Source organism: Ursus maritimus, unplaced genomic scaffold (assembly GCF_017311325.1).
Source record: "Ursus maritimus isolate PB19 unplaced genomic scaffold, ASM1731132v1 scaffold_16, whole genome shotgun sequence".
Classification (NCBI taxonomy): Eukaryota; Metazoa; Chordata; class Mammalia; order Carnivora; family Ursidae; genus Ursus; species Ursus maritimus.
The window spans coordinates 16985847-17003820 of record NW_024424008.1 but is presented as its reverse complement, the minus strand read 5'-3'; the positions used below and the strand labels follow the sequence as shown (position 1 = coordinate 17003820).

The following is a 17974-nucleotide window of genomic DNA, read 5'->3' as shown; positions in this document are numbered from 1 at the left end:
ATTATAGACCTTGGTATGACTTCTGTAAGTCTAATGAATTTTGAAAAGTCAAAATGAAGGCTCAAAACGTGGCCATGTGTTAACAATGTGAATTAAGCAATTAGAAAAAAGATCACAGCATTAGAGCGTCACTACTATGATTAATTATCATGAACAAGCTTTATGCCTCAGTCTTAAGCAGGGGCTATACATGCCTGGCCTTGGAGCCACAACTTTTCAGCATTCGTGCTTGCTGCTTCCGTATGGCTTCTTTGCTATCTGCATCAGGTATTGGGCAGGAAAGAGTTTCCCATCCATCTCTCAGAAATAGATAATCTCTACTTTGTATCGGTCCTGGACCCTGAATCCAGGAGTATTTCTTTCACCCATTTTTTTTTTAAGATTTTATTTATTTATTTGAGAGTGAGAGCACAAGCGGGTGGGGCAGAGGGCAGGGGCAGGATAAGTAGGCTCCCGAGGAGCAGGGACCCCGACATGGGTCTGGATCCCAGGACCCTGGCTGGGATAATGACCTAAGCTGAAGGCAGACGCTTAACCCACTGAGCCACCCAGCACCCTTTCTTTCACCTTTTAATTCTACCCTTCTTCCAGAAGGAGCAGATTTTTCTCTGGGAGCAGTGGTAACCAATCACTACCTAAACACCTGCACATGGGGGTGTTGCTCAGGGGTCTCCGTGCTGCCTGAAGCCCTGCACCCAGCCTTCAGTCAGAACACCTTTGGAAGCCTGTGGAAAAGAAAATGTGGGTTAGGATGAATTCTGCTTCTCACATCACTCTAAAATGATAAGCTCTCCTACTCATTGACTTTAAGAATGTGTAACATTGTAACTGATTGCCTCTTACCTGATTTGTGGACAGCAGTATTTTCCTCTCATGTTCTGTCAAAAATCTGAGGGCTTCAGAGGAGAGGGGGGTGGGGGAATGGGATAGGCTGGTGATGGGTCTTAAGGAGGGCACGTATTGCATGGGGCACTGGGTGTTATACGCAAATAATGAATCATGGAACTTTACATCAAAACCTAGGGATGTACTGTATGGTGACTAACATAATATAATAAAAAATATTATTTAAAAAAATGAAATTGTTCTTTAGTCCCATCTCTTTTCAGAGAGAATGCAGAGAATCCCCTCTCAGAGGGGCATGCCATTCATTGGAAGTGAATTGGTTTGCCTTGCAACCTCAGCTCTCTTATGATTTCAAGAAAATTTATGATTTTGTAGATTAACCTTTTCTCATTGCTACAACAAGAGTGACATTCGCTTGCCACTTTCTACGTCCTAAGCAGAAATGAAAATCCTTATCCACTAGTTTTAGCATCGATTGATGATTCTTGCCTGAAATAGTTACTACTATCATGTTCACAAATTTTTCTAATTTCATCATCCCTTCTGCATTTATTAATTGACATTGAAAAGCTTGTGTTTAAAAAAAAAAGGTGGAAAAGACTGGGAGTGTCAAGGAATAACAAGTAGGAGACCCCACATTGTGTTTCCTGAGACTTATGAACTATGAAGAAAAAAATTTACATTTGAGAGAATACCAGGGAAATAGCTTCCAGAAAATTTTGTCGATTTATGCTATCAGTATAAAATTAAGTTCTACAATCATTTTTTTGAGTGTTTGCTAAGTGGTATGCATTGAATTAGGCACCATGCTAAGTTCTGCTGCTACAAAAGAAAAGAACCTTTTATCCATCCTCCAAAACAGTTAACCTTCACTCAACCTTTACCGTGTTCCAGGAACTTTCCTAAATGATTAGTAAGCATTATTTTATTTAGCCCTCATAGCAATCCTATGAAGTCTGTACCATTATTAAATTTTCATTTACAATTCAGCTAACTATGGCAGAGATTAATAAAAGTTATGCAGCTTGTGGGAGGAAGAGTTGAGCTCTACCCCAGTCAGTCTTCTTGTAGAACCAAATCCTCTAGGTGTGGCGGGGGAAAGGGGCTTGGACTCTGCCATCAGCAAATATGAGATTCTTGGAAACAGCACTTGGAAACAGATGTGTGGTACTGGTCAGTTTCTTTTAACCTCTCTTTAGTTTTTCATCTGCAAAATGGGGGAAATAATGCCTATGTCACTTAGGTATTATAATAATTAAATGAAAGTACAGACTGTAAAAAGAATAAAATCTATTATGTCTGACATAGTAATAACTCCAATTAACCCTTAGTTTCCTTTCCATCCCCTCTTCCATGAGGGATCTGGATTTAGTGCAGTATGTGTGAGTGGTGCAGTGCTAGGACAAGAGATGTATCCTAACACAGAGACATTACTTCTTCCTGTTGGGGAGGAGGTTAGAGGAAGCCACACAGGGCAAATGAGCCTGCAGTGCTATAAAATGCATGGCCTAATCTGTCTACTTGAAATGAGTGATAATAATCACACTCTATTGCTGACTTCCTTTCCATTTTCTCAAAATATTTTACATTAGCAGATGTAGCTGATGTATGGGTTTTGATGACAGTTTTAAAAAGCATTAGCCCCTTGGAACAGAAATCTTTTTCCATGAACACACTCTTGGTCCTGACTCTGGACTCTGCTGTTTATAGTAACACAGACAATAGATTTCCCCTTCACTTATCCACTGTTAAGAAACTAATAGATGAGGGGCAGCTGGGTGGCTCAGTCTGTTAAGCAGCTGCTTTCAGCTCAGGTAATGGTCCCAGGGTCCTGGGATCAAGCCCCACGTCGGGCTCCTTGCTCGGTGGGGAGTCTGCTTCTCCCTCTCCCTCTGCCCCTCTCCCTGCTTGTGCTCTCTCTCGCTTGCTCTCTCTTTCTCTCAAATAAATAAATAAATAAAATCTTAAAAATAAAAAACAGGAACTAATAGATGAGATTTGTGTTCTCTTTAGGTCATTTCTTGTCCTGCAAAACATCTCTAGGTCTTTCAGCTATTCTTCCTATTCCACAAAGCTTATGTATTCTAGAAACATTCACTGTTGTACCAGACACTAAGGAGGGCATTGGGAATTCAGTAGCAAGTGTGACTACATATCCTGCTGTGGAGGAACATGCAGGCCAGAATGAATACAGACAAATGACTAGATGTTCTCTCGGAGTGCTATGGATTCTAGGCTCTTTTCCCTCCATGTTTCCATCTCTAAACAAACACCAGTAAAACATGAGCAAGACTCACATTTCAGTCACATTTGATGATACGTGTAAAATTCTTGGAAATTTTTTTTAAAATAGGTTAATGTGACAGTGAAATTATATCTCCCTTATGTGGCATTAAGACATCCCTAGTTCTGGTTCAGGAAAAAACTGAGGAATTGGAAAAGTGAACATGCCTAATCCTGCAGAGGAAGAGACAGAACTTGGAAGCAGAAGAGCAAAGCTGAGTTCTGAATCAGTTTAGATCTCAGTATAAACCATTTGATCTAATCTGAACCCAGGCCCACTGCATTTCCTGTTCTTTTATGATCACGTGAAGTATCATTCTTAGAAAAGACAATATCCTTTTTTGGCTACCCCTGTGATTCAGCAAACTGAATCACAAAGGAATCAACACTAACCAGTCGGGCTGCTTACCCAGTGGCTGTCATTATAATTTGAATGAGTTCAGTGGAATTATTTTAGTCATCCCTGCCTTGGCCACACTCTTTTCATTTCAATTTTGTTGATTGCACTGTATTCAAAGAAAGCTGGAAGTATCTTGGTGCATAATTTCTTATCAGGAGTGGGAAGTGAAGTTGGAGAGGGCTTTTCCTTGTTTTAAATATTTTTTCTCCTCTCCACATAAAGATATTTCTGATCCACTATCTTTGGTTTTCCTGTTGTGCAATCTTATGACCAAGGGCCCACATTTATAAGGTGGCTAACTAAATTAGCAGTTCATCCCGTGACCACAGATTAGTTTTTCTCTATATGCATAGCAAAAGAACTTTGCAGACACCGAACCTTGGAAATATCATTCCTTTACTCCCAAGATCAGTACTAACCAGCCCAGAGCTCTGTACTACATATTTTGTCTTCATAAGCTCTAACTCAGGAGAGATATGACTGCCCCAATGTGCCCAAACAAAAATAAAGCATTATATTGGAGAGAAGGTACTGATGCTTTAAGTAGGAAAGACCATGATTGAATCAGCTATTTTAATATTTCTTTTCAAGTAGACTCAGGAGAAATAGGTAGGTTCCAGAACTCAGGGTGGGATTATACATGCCTGGATGAGAAGACTCCACTTATTGCTCAGAGTTATATGAGTTTTATACCAGAAAAGAACAGTTGCAGCTTCAACAAGACTTCCATGGGGAAGAACTCAAAACTCAATTTTAGGATTTAAATTTAAAAACTGACAGAAATATATGTCTTTATCATGATGTGCATATGCATAGTGGTGGGAAACACTGGAGTACTAAGCAATAAGACCTATCCTCTTCATCTCTAAGAGTGTTCATGGTAAGTGGATGGACTTCCTCATGATTCCTTATTTGGAGAGATCACAACTAAACATGACAAATGGGATAAATACATATCTAACTCCTGACTAAACCAAAGTTTAGTCAACAATTTTGCTTTTGAACTCCGTGGACCTTCGACACTCCATCCTGTTTCATTAATATCATGCATAGTTATATATACATAAAAATCCCAGCAAAGGAAGTCATACTCATTATAGAACAACTTAGCTCTATACAGCCTACTGCCTTCTTCTCACTAGGATCTATTTTTCTGAGTTTAGTTCCCTTTGTCTGAAATTCTCCCCCATTTTCTCAATCTTCCTCAAAGAAGTATTTTTTAACTCATCTGATGAAATTAGTCTTTTTTTTTATAAGGGTTCCTAATACCTTTGACTTTCCTACTTCACAGATAACAAGTTTTAATTATATAACCTTTTGTTGAATGTTTATGTTTTCTGAGAGATGCTGAAGTTTCATGAGGGCAGAAATAATTTTCATTGTATCTACGTCTATATTCCCAGTGCCTAGTAAACTCTCTGGTTCAAATAGGTGTTCAGTACATGTTTCTATAAGAAATGAACAAATTAAATGAAGATATAAAGACAAGGAGAAATATGGTAATCTAAAACCAGAGATCAGAAAATTTAAGATTCACAGAAGCATAGTTGAGCAATGTGACAGTACTATTTCAGCTAGGGTTTAGATGATATACAGGTCATTCAGGTATGTGCTATGAGAAATTCACTAATTAAAGTAAAATCAATTAAACATGAAATCTGTAATATACATTTGAGGAGGCACTAAGAATATACACAACAAAATAATAACTCCATGTATCAAAGGCTTACACTTTGCCAAGTTACGTATGCATTAACTCATACAGAGATGAATAAGACATGATAGCAGCCTGAGGAACTCATCATTGAAAGGGGAAAATGGTAATGAGTAATGCAAATAATTATCTCTAATTTAATATGTAAACATCTCTAATTTAGGGTAGAGGTAATTACAGAGGGTTTCAGAAAACAGAGAGCAGGAGGGAGATTAGTTCTGCCTAGGGGCATCAAGGAGAGACTCACAGAGGTAACATTAAGCTAGGTCTTGAGTTCAGCAGGTAGATAAGAACAGAAGGGTGTAATTAAGGTTATTACTGAGAAAAATTGCCTGGAAAGGGACATGAAGTTTTGGGTGGCATATTTCAGGAATGAATGAGTAGTCTGTTGCAAAAGGGAAGATAATGGGTAAAAAGTGCAAGAAAAAGGAGGAAAAATAAAATTGGGGCCAGACTGTAGAAGTCTTGGCATTTGATGCTAAGGAGTTTGGACTTAACAATATTCTGTAACCTGCATGGAGTCTTCTAAAGATTTTTATGTGAAAGAATGAGGAGATCAAATTTATATTTTAGAAAAAGCCTTCCCTTTGATCCAAGACTCTGTGATAACCAGAAGCTTAAGAGATATCAATCAGCAAAAGTCTAGGCTTAGGCTTGGTTAGCAACCCCCTGGGGCTTATATGCAGGATAAATACCACATGATTTTGGCATTCAAAGACAGCTGATTCCACACTGATCTTTCACCCACATTTCTGCACAAAGATTGCAACTACCCTCAGTAATACCACCTGCAAACATCAAGAGTAAATATTCCATCATGTATCCTCTCCCTTTTGTATGTTGGTGTAGTCAACATCCCAGTGTTCACAAATGTTAATAAATGCATTTCTTTGATGTCTGGAATTATAAAATCTTAAAAGGTAGAATACAAATTTCACATAATTTGAATTCTAATGAGCACAATCAGAAGACATTTTTTCCCTCCTATGGATTACTTTTAATTTCAAAAAGAAAAAAAAATGCTTTTAAAATATTTAAGTAGAACATCAGTATATAAACCCATCTTCCATTGAAAACCACCAATGGCACTTGGTTTAATATGTTATCATGCATTTTTCTATGCATAGACAAACATATATACACTTTCTTTTCTTTGGGAAATGAACTTGCCATACTATGTATGTATTTGGCCATGTCATTATTTTTTAACCTAACAGACTATCATGGATAGCTTTTCAAGTCATTATTTCAAATCTAACATATACTTTTATAAACAATTATAAAATTGCATGCTACAAACCTATCACAACTTATTTAATCTATTTTTTACAAATGGATATTTAACTGGGTTTCTAATTATTAACTCTTAAAAATTATACTGCAATAAATAACATTTGAGTTTTTGCATATTTTCAAGTATTCATTAAAGTGCTCATAATCACTACTGTCTGTACTGCTAAGTCAAAATGTGTCTGCCTTTTAAATTTTGATTTCTCCAAATTATTCACCAAAAAAGGTACATGAATTTATGCTACCACAAAAGATTTAATGAACTTCCCATGTTTTCAAACTTGTGCTTTTCAATACAGGAATCCACTACCTACATATAGTTGCTTAAATTTAAATTAAATAGAATTCAAAATTCAATTCTCAGTCACACTGGCTATATTTTAAGTGATTAATAACCACATGTGGTTAGTGCCTACCATATGGGATACCACAGATACAGAACATTTCCATCATCACAGAAAATTCTGTTGAACAGTGCCACTTCAAAATACAGCCAACATTGGATATTATGGATCTTTTATGTTTTGATCAGTCTGATAATTTATCAAGGTCTCATTTTAATTTTGATATTTTATTCAAATTATAAGCATTTTCCAAGCATTATTATTTGTATTTCTTTTAATGTTAAGTGGCTATTTATACTTTCTCAATTTTTCTATAGGATTGTTTGACTTTTTTATTAGTATGTGAAATAGTTATTGAATTACTATATCTATGAGCTAGCAGAACAAGATATAATTTAAATAATATTATGGTGACATTATTTGACCCATAAAAAAGATTTTGAACTGGTAACAGTAATTTGTTGTATAAAATGCTTTATAACATCATCCAACATAGTACTGAAAGTCCTGGCTACAGCAGTCGGAGAGCATAAAGAAATAAAAGGCATCCAAATTGGTAAGGATGAAGTAAAACTCTCACTATTTGCAGATGACATGATAACATACATAGAAAACCCTAAAGGCTCCACCAAGAAACTACTAGAACTGATAATTGAATTCAGTAAAGTTTCAGGACACAAAATCAATGTACAGAAATCTGTTGCATTCTTATACAGTAATAATGAAACATCAAAAGTGAAATTAAGAAAACAATCCCATTGACAATTGCACCAAAAACGATGATACTTAGGGATAAACCTAACCAAACAGATGAAAGACCTGTACTCTGAAAACTGTAAAACACCCATGAAAGAAATTCAGGGTGACACAAAGAAATGGAAAGACATTACATGCTCATGGGTTGGAAGAACAAATATGGTTAAAATATCTATACTACCCAAAGCAATCTACACATTTAATGTAATCCCTACCAAAATGTTAATAGCATTTTTCACAGAACTCAAATCCTAAAATTTTCTTGGAACCACCAAAGACCTTGAGTAGCCAAAGCAATCTTGAAAAAGAAGAAAACTGGAGGCATTACAATTCCGGATTTCAAGATATATTACAAATCGGTAGTAATTAAAACAATATGGTACTGGAATAAAAATAGATGCATAGATCAATGGAAAAGAATAGAAAACCCAGAAATAAACCCACAATTATATGGTGAATTAATCTTTGGCAAAGGAGGAATGAATATACAATGGGAAAGGAGTCTCTTCAACAAATGGTGTTGGTAAAACTGGACAGCAGCATGCAAAAGAATGAAATTGGACCACTTCCATACACCATACACAAAAATAAACTCAAAATGGATTAAAAACCTAAGTGTGAGACCTGAAACCATACAAATCCTTGAAGAGAGCACAGGCAGTAATTTCTCTGACATCAGCCATAGGAACATTTTTCTAGATATTTCTCCTGAGCAAGAGAAATAAAAGCAAAAGTAAACTATTGGAACTACATCAAGATAAAAAGTTTCTGTGCAGGGAAGGAAGCAATGAACAAAACTAAAGGCAACCTACTGAATGGGAGAAGATATTTGCTAATGACATATTCAATAAAGAGTTACTATCCAAAATATATAAAGAATTATGCAATTCAACACCCAAAAATAATCCAATTAAAAATGGGCTGAATATATGAACAGACATGTCTCCAAAGGAGCCCTCCAAATGGCCAACAGACATGAAAAGATGCACAACATCACTATTCTGGGAAATGCAAATGAAAACTGCAATGAGATATCACCTTACACCTGTCAGAAGGGCTAAAATCAACAGCACAAGAAACAAGTGTTGGCTAGTATGTTGAGAAAAATGAACCCTCTTGTACTGTTGGTGGGAATACAAACTGGTGCAGCCACTATGGAAAACAGTATGGAGATTCCTCCTAAAGTTAAAAATAGAACTACCGTATCATCTAATAATCACACTACTGGGTATTTACCCAAAAAATATAAAAACACTAATTTAAAATTCAAAGGGATATATGCATACCTATTATTTTTGCAGCATTATTTATAATAGCCAAATTACGGAAACAGCCTAAATGTCCATCAATAGATGAATGGATAAAGAAGTTGTACACACACACACACACTTATACACACACACTGGAATATTATTCAGCCATAAAAAAGAATGAAATCTTGCCATTTGGAACTATATGGATGGAGCTAGCATGTATTATGCTAAGCGAAATAAGTCAGTCAGAGAAAGACAAATACCATATGATCTCACTCATATGTTGAATTTAGGGAACAAAACAAATGAGCAAAGGGAAAAAAAGAGAGGAAGAGATATCAACCAAGAAACAGACTCTTAACTGTAGAAAACAAACTGATGGTTGGGGGTGGGGGAATGTAGGTGAGGGCGGATGGATGAAGTAGGTGATGGGGATTAAGAAATGCACTTGTCATGATGAAAGTAAAATAAAAAAGAAATACTCTATAATAAATTATAAATTATATATATTCATCAAAATAATTTTCTAAAGATCCTAGATTGCCAACACTTGATTAATAAGCTTGGAATTATGAATAGAAACTAATTAAACTGATTTTCTTGATAAAGAATTAAGCACATCTGGTTCATTTTATGTAAGTCCAACTTTATTCCTAGGTTCGCACAGCTAAAGAGGCTTTACTGAAGTGAAAGACAGATGCATAAGTCTTCAAATGTCTGGAAAAGGAACCTACACTAAAGATGATGTTGTAGAATCTTCTCCCTCAAAATGTAAGTAAAAATGTATCTCTGTCTGCTTTAGATGTAAAAGTATAGAAGAAAACAAAATGTGAATGAGATTTTTAATGCTTTAGTTTTAATGATTGGAATTTTGTGCTAAGAATTACTAACAGATGGCCAGAAGATAAGCAATAACATTTTCAACATTTTTATAGCACTTTGTGATTTCCAAAGAACTTTCACATAAATCACTCCTGAGTCAGAATAAACTAAAGGCAACAGTTAAAGTTTGGGGAAAGCTTGAAAGTATAGAGTTCAAAGGTTGAAAGTTTAGCACACAGAAAATAGAAAAATGTTTCTTGGAAACTTACCCGGCCAATGTGCAAGAAACAGAGGATTGTTCTCATTGGTCCACATGGGACTCAACAGAGGCACTGCCTCCAGGAGTCAAGAGGCAATGAGAAAACAAGGTGGTCTGAAGGCTGGAGAAAGACCAGAAGACCTGGGGTACACCCAAGGGAGTCAGGGAGGTGAGAAATGAGTCAAGGTTTGAGAGAAAAGTCTGAGCCTGGGTATCAGAATGACTGGACAGTATAACCCAACATGGAAGCTGTAAAGGTTTTTAGACCTATAAAATCATGATCAAAACGATGACGATGGCCATCGATGCCAGGTAGCCACACTTACTCTCCACAATGATTTCATGAAAAACATAATATTGGCTTTGTCATTTTACAAAAGCCAGCACAGAGAGGTGTAATAAATTGCCAATACCTAGTCAGGAACAGACTAGTCATTCTAATCAAAATATTTTAACTTGAAGTTTCATGCTCATAACCACCACTCTCCTGACTCTGGGGGAGTAAAATAGCCTGAGGACCTGTCTATATCCCTAGGCACAACTGAAATGATTGACAAGACTGTACTTTTAATAAGGGAGTAGGTGCAGTTTGAACTCCAGGATTCGCATCACTATGGGGAGGCAGTCTGAGCTCTCTGGTGGACTGGAAAACACAGGGTTTCTGCAGGAGAGAAAAAGACCACACATTCTAGACTATGGCCTCTGGCAGGGAGAAACCCTGTCCTTTATTTAGGGAGTTTTTCAGAGGCAGAATATGTGGTGTTTTGTGTAAGTAACAGCAAAAGCTTTTATTTAGAGGTGATCTTATTGATGAGGGAACAGAAGGCAAGCTGAAGACAAAGCAGAAGCTGACACCCTGCAAACCCCCCTCCCCCATGGGATGTATGCAACATTCCTCAGGCAGTCCTGGCTGCCCTAAAGGACAAAGAAACAGTCCTTACTACCTACAGCCCATTGACAAGTCCTTGAAACAGGCATGGTGACATTCCTCTAGGAACTCAGCTGCCCCGATGTTAATACTTTGCTAAGGGCAAAAGGCAGTCCTGGCCTGATCCCCTCCCCTCCACCAAGATCCTGTAAGTCTACTTTAACGTATAAAAATTCCTTTGGAAACTTCCTTTATCTCTAACCGGCCCCCCTCCACTGCCAAGATACGTGTTGGCAATCATCCCCCAAGCATATGGCCCACCGATATACATCTGAAGGGTCTCGTGACTAAGGTTTTATTAGACGGTAATAAATGACCCTTTCCCAACAGTAGCTAGCCCCCTCAAGGTCCTGGAGACCTTGCTTCCAAAATTCCTTAGAGACTTACACTATTCCTAGCCCCCTCCCCACTTGAGGGTATAAAATAGGCCATTCCTCACAACCCCAGGGCAGCAGCTCTTTCTGCCCACGGGTCCTGTCCCCATGCTTTAATAAACCACCATTTTGCACCAAAGACGTCTCAAGAATTCTTTCTTGGTGGTTGGCTCCGGACCCCACCCCACTGAACCTCATGTATATTCCCCAACCTCATAATGGCGCCCAACGTGGGGCTTTGGGCTTTGGTGCAAAATGGTGAGTACTTTCCCTTCTCTTCCTTTCCTCTCCTTTTTGGGGCTCTTCAAGGAGTATGGTCTTATTGGAACACTTTCATGCCGACTGCTCAGGCTGCAATCCTCTAGCCCATGGCTACTCCATGGGGAGGAGAAAGCCTGCCTTTGGCTGGAAGTTAGTACCCTGGCCGGGATGGTAATAAGACCCAGAAACTTGATGCCCCCTCTTTACTGCTTTCCTTATACAAAGTCATCTGTCTTGGGCACGGACAGCCACCTAAGTGACTAGCACGGCTGCCAATCTTAAGACTCCTGTGTGAGGTTTCCTCCTGATGGATCTAATGCGATCCCCTCCATATTCCTGGTCTAGCCGCTTCTGGCCACGGGACCTCCACTCGGAGCCGACCGAAACCAGTACCCGATTGAACTAAAACCCAACCGGGGACGTTGGCTGTAAGGACCACCTGTGTTGGAATGTCGCTTAGACCGTGATGGATTTCTATCTTTACTGTTTTCTGTCAATGTCCTCTACTAATTACTTAGGCTACAAAATCTGGTAATTTCCCCTTGTTAAACTTTTCTAATTTTCTCCATGGGTTAAAAACAGCTGGTTCTTCAAGGCAAGGTAAAATACTTCCAAGGCAAGACAAAATAAGGTGTGACCTTCATGGCATGACCTTCAAGGCATGGTATTTCAGTCCATTCACCAAGCACCCACCAGCAGCCTAAGATGCGATGGGGTAGGGGAGGGACACCGGCATCCCTCCTACGGGCCTTTTACGGCAGGAATGCCTTCACAGGAAGGCAGGATTGTGATCAATAGCGATTTTTGTTGAGGGATGCCTCCGGTCGCTTTTGACACACAGGAACCTCTGACATATACTGGGTGGGATGCCACCCAGGAGTCAGGGGGGATTTGGTAATGGACCTTCTTCACTTTTCTGAGCATGGCCTTAGTAGGCTGCTTCTTCGGTTCCCAAGGACTCTTCCTAACCCATTGGAAACAATTCGGATTGCAAAATTTAGGAAAGCACTGAGCTCCCGTAACACTGCATGGCTACAGTGGGGTCTATCAGAAGGAACAGAACAAATGGACCTAGGGTACCTTCACTGCTCATACCTAGGCCTTCATTGTTCTACACCAGGACCCCAATGTAAAGGCCTCTTGCAGAGTGTATTTGCCTGAATGGGTCAGCTAGTAAACTCTCCTGACATATTGGATGATAATTATCTAAATAGGCCTCCTCGGAGTTAACCCAGATTGCTGGAGGAAACACAGGCCATCCCAGACAAAGGGGACTTGACTCTCTTCTCTCACTGTTCCTTCTAACAGATGTGGGAGCTTCTCCCTCACTCATTTCCCGGATTAATGGCTATAACTGGAACCATCTGTGGTTAGTCTACCTCGGGATGGGGACTTTAAGGAATATTCCCAAGCAGCTGCCGAAACTCCCTTTGTTTTGGGGAAATTCCCTGTCTTCTCTGGCCCAACATGGACTCCCTATTCCCCCTTGTTGGTGGGAAAACGTGGCTTCTTCTCCTGTTGGAGCTTGAAAACCGGGAACGCTTTCTCTGCCTTCTGGCAGCACTCTGCCCCTACTGTCTCCTCCTTTCTGCACCACCTGGGGTGCGACCTGCACAACTGGCTTCTGTACCATCCTCGGTGCCTCCAGCACCATGGCTGCTCCTCCTACCCTCACCATCAAGGAGCAAAGAAGAGCACCCCCTGGACCTAACGTTACCCACTCTAGATTTCCCCACCAGTGTCTCAGGTAAAAAAAACTGAAAATGGGGTGGTCCCAGGTGGAACATAATTCAGTATTTAAACTAAGTCAAATTTGTTGGTTTAATTAAGATCGACATGTCTTTAAAGTTATTGGCACTAAATGTAAAACTTTTATTCTGTCGAGGTTTACTGAAGGTCAAGCAAACTTGTGTTACCTCTGTTGTGAGTTGTTCATAAAAATATGACTAAAATGATGGTTAATTGTCCGTCTCAAAGTTTTCATGGGTAATTGTTAAAATAGCTTTGAAAGTCTTCGGTAAACAATCTTTATTGCTTGGATAGTAAATGGGATTGAATTCATTGGACATCTAGGTCTTTTAAAAATAGGATACAGTGCTGAAGCATTGATTACTGCATGTAGGTTTGTGCTTTTGACTACTTATTGCAGAAAACTAAGGATATTTAAATCTGTTGGTTAACATGTTTTCTGCTTAATTGATTCATAAATTTGCCATCTAAACATTTTGGTGTAACAGTTCACAGTTGGTTACTACTTAGTTTTCACTGGAGACTAAAGTTTCTAAAGAATGCAAAATTCTAAATGTAATGAAGGCTGATGGAAATAAGGGAAGCAACTCTATATGTAGAAAAGTAGGAGATACGTAAGAAGGATAAGGAATGGGAATGCATTTTTGTTGAAGGTAAAAGAAGGCAATTTTGTCCTAAATAAGATGGTTGTTTGGAAAGATGGCAAGGGATAAAATCTGAATGCAAAAGAAAGTTGTAGAAAGAATTTTAGGTGTGGTCAGAAACGACTAAGAGTGAAATGAATGGATTTTTAAGATACAGTGGTATAAGATCTATGTCTGCTTTCTCTGTGTTTAGAAAGACAAAGGTTTCTTGAATTGTTCATCTGCTCTGGATAAGAAAATGTAAACAGTTTTCTCTTTGCCCAGAAAACAAAGTTTCTATGTTTTGTCATTAACAGGTCTTCAATTACTTAGTTAAAACTTCTCCGTATTATTCTAAGTTTTGCTGACAACTATAGAACCCTACATATTTGCCTTCAAGTCTCCTATTGTCACCTTGGTTAAATAAAAATAGAGTTTTGTAGTGATCTGTAATCCTATTCAGGCTTGTGCTGTAATTTTAAGGTTTAACAAACTTTACCAAGATTTAAATTGTAAATGAAGTCTCTTTAACTCATTAGGCCTTTTCCTTTGGTATGCTGAGTTACTCTGGAAGCACTGTTAAACAAATGATAAGCCTTAGGTTACATTTGGGTAAATGCTGTAACTATTCTAGAGATAATATGCAATTCCTGAAGTTTTAATGTTTTAATATAAGGTCGTCATCACTCTTTTCTGGCTATCGAAGTGTTGTGTGTCACAGAAGTAACCTGACTTCCTTGCCAGCTATACTGTAAACTCATCAGTTACTAACCATGTCCACTCTGTGTTTTTGTTATTTGTAATTGTTCTTATTCTCTTCTAAAATGAGTTTCATCTTCAAAGAGATTCATATAAAGGACTTTTTAGGACAGGTACAGGTATTCGATATCTTTACGGAATCCTAAAACTGAAATGGGTAAAAATTTCCAGAACTAACTAAAGCTGCATTCAAACTAAACAATGTATGGGACTAAATTAACTAAAAGATTATAATGTTGTGACTCTTGTTTAAAACATTACTGGTTCTCTAATGTTTACTCTTCCAGATTGAGGAAACTTTCTCTTAAGACATCAGTGATATACAGAAATAATAATAAAGCAAATTAAAGCATTTAACATTTCTCTCTACCTGAACCCTCTGAGATTAAAAAGGTCTCAGTAAGTATTCTTTCTTCCATGGCAATCATAATCATTTGCATAAGTTCAATAAGTATTGTTCTCCTTGTAACAAGACACCATTGGAAACACTGGTTATTTTACCATAAGGCTTTGACTGGAATGTCATACTTGAGAGACATGCATAGACTCAGATATGACCAAACAGCTTTCAGGAACTAAGGTTGACTTTTGAAACCTGGAGCCATAAAGCCCCTGGAAATGGCCTGATACCTTGCTTACAGAGTTCCCAGCAGCCTCACCAGGTGAGTAAAGAATGTCACTTCCTGACAGGTGCAGGAACCTCAGGATACTTTGGGGACCTCGTGGAGAGGAATCCGCCCAAATCTACAGGTATCGCAGGCACGTCTGATGACAAGTACTTGGCTTGGCTTCTGGCCTGGAGAGGTTACTAAAAGTTCAACCTGGAGATTCCTTACAAAAGTTCCAGCAAAGCAGATTCTAAAAGATCTATGCGATCAGTCACTATTCTTGCTGAATTTATGTAAATAATTAGGCCAAGTTTGTTCAAACTGGACTTGTTTTGCAAACAAATTAGTCCTGATTTGGCTATCTCTGGAAATGAGGGTTATTTTAGAGAGAAAAATTATGTTTAAATAACCCACCTTTGTGGATGTTAAATTCTAGATCTGATTGTCCTTAAATGTTTGCTTAAGCTAGACAACTTGAGGTAAACTTAAGAGAAATAGCTTTTTTCTATTCCTATACAATAGCTCATGTATAGATAATCTTCATGCTTTTATTCTATGGGGCTAATAACAGGACCCCATGGGCATATATTTAATTATTTGAACAACTGGGAAATGAGATTGATTCCCCAATGATTGTATAACTCGGCTATCACCTTGACCAATGTGGCTGGGATGATGAAATCATTCCCTAAAAGCCATAGCATACCCCACCCCATAGGGTTAACTATGGGCTTGTGGAGATAATGGATGACCCCACTTTCCTTGTGCCTGGACTGGATGATGACTTGGGGATGCCTTTATCTCTTGACAAGTCTTCCCACCCACTCGCCAGTGATTCTTTGTTAAGATATTAAAGCTAGACCTCAAACAAAGAAGGCTTCTTAATGCTTTCATCCCGCATAATTACGTTTATCCTAGAAGCCACCTCTCTGAACGTACAATTATAAGGAGAGGCTTTAGCCGAGCATACAAGAGCCCTCCTGGTAAAAGAAGCCTCAAAGCTCACTATGGGACAGTCTGACTATAATGACTTCACATCAGGTCCAGAATGTTTTAGAGACCAAAGGCCACCAATAGGTGATAGGAGGCTGACTTATTAAATACCAAGCTATGCTTATAGATATGCCTGAAATAATGCTTAGAACCTGTCAAACTTTAAACCCAGCTACCCTTAAGCCTGGACCTGACCATCGTACTTCTATAGAATATAACTGTTCAGAGGTTATTGATCTTGTTTATCCTAGTCAACCAGATTTAAGATGTCCCTATCGAAAATACAGAGGACAATTGGTTCACCAATGGTAACAGTTTCATGGAAAAGAGGGGTAAGAAAAACTGGGTATGCTATAGTCAAGTCTAACACAAGACTGTTGAGGGCAAAGCCCTGTCAGCAAACATGTCTGCCCCCAAAACAGAATTAATAGCGCCCACCTGTGCTTTGCAATTGGCAAAAGCCTTAAAAATATTTATACTGACTTCAAATATATTTTCCTGGTCCTCCATGCTCACGGTGTAATTTGGAAGAAAGAGGGATTATTATCAAGCCATAACTCCCCAATCAAATAGGGACCTGAAATCATTGTATGTATGGCCCTCCAAAACCAAGTGCCCTTAAAATCCTGACTGCAGTTTCAAGGAGGCCCAGTATTATATGACTGGCTCCTGGCTGGGACCCAATGGCTCTGCAACTTAACCTGTGTCCATAGCTTCCTCCTTGCTGGATAAGCCACTGTACTCTGGGTTTTGCCTGGATGCATGGATGCATTATTAAAACCATTACCAACCCAGCCAACCTTCCAAATTTAAAACCATGGTGGACATGTTCTGTGTCTCACTGGTATGACCACCTAGCATCTATCTTTGTTACCTCTTTGAGACTGGAGAATGTTGTTTGGCACATGGAAGTTCTCAATAAATATATGATCAAAGCCCTAAGTGATACTCTATAGAATAGAGTGATGCTAGATGTTTTTAACTGCTATAAAAGGTGAAATATGTGATAGCATAAAAACAATGCTGTGTATACAGTCCAGATTACCACAAAATACTTCTGGGTTTCTAACTGACATAAATACTTAAACTGGCACTTTAAACGGTCTCTTTCCTTTAGTGATTGCTTTAAACTCCTGGACTGCAGGAAAATTATCAAAGGTCAACTATCAAAGATCTTTTTTTCAGATCTCTTCTTATAATATTAACCTTGTTTTGTCATGTCTGATGTCTCCCTGCCTAGTGCCAAGACTCCTTCACCACCGTAACTTCCGGCTAACAGATAATACCTTCTCCTCAGGTAGGTTCATCCATGTTGTCCACGTTGGATTCAGCTGCCCTACCTTTCATAACTCCCCTATACATTTCCGGACTGACCAATGTTGACCCATAGGTAGGGACATCTCTACGCCCCTATTCAGCAGGAAGAAGTTATAGAAGATGAGACCTTCCTCCTTCAACAACCTTAAAAATTTAAGGGTCAAAATTGTTCAGGAGGGAAATGATGAGGGAACAGAAGGCAAGCTGAAGACAAAGCAGAAGCTGACACCCTGCAAACCCCCCTCCCCCATGGGATGTATGCAACATTCCTCAGGCAGTCCTGGCTGCCCTAAAGGACAAAGAAACAGTCCTTACTACCTACAGCCCATTGACAAGTCCTTGAAACAGGCATGGTGACATTCCTCTAGGAACTCAGCTGCCCCGATGTTAATACT

At 38.7% G+C, this 17974-nt stretch overlaps 1 long non-coding RNA gene across 2 annotated transcripts in view; it reads left to right on the top strand.

Moving 5' to 3' along the window:
• The window catches only part of LOC103675366, a 36417-nt gene extending 18649 nt beyond the window's left edge, over window positions 1–17768 (top strand). For both annotated transcript variants that reach the window (XR_571829.2, XR_005835008.1), the window contains 2 exons: window positions 9544–9657; window positions 17503–17768. This is a non-coding gene — a long non-coding RNA (uncharacterized LOC103675366). The remainder of the gene's footprint in view (window positions 1–9543; window positions 9658–17502) is intronic.
• Window positions 17769–17974: the final 206 nt, after the last annotated feature.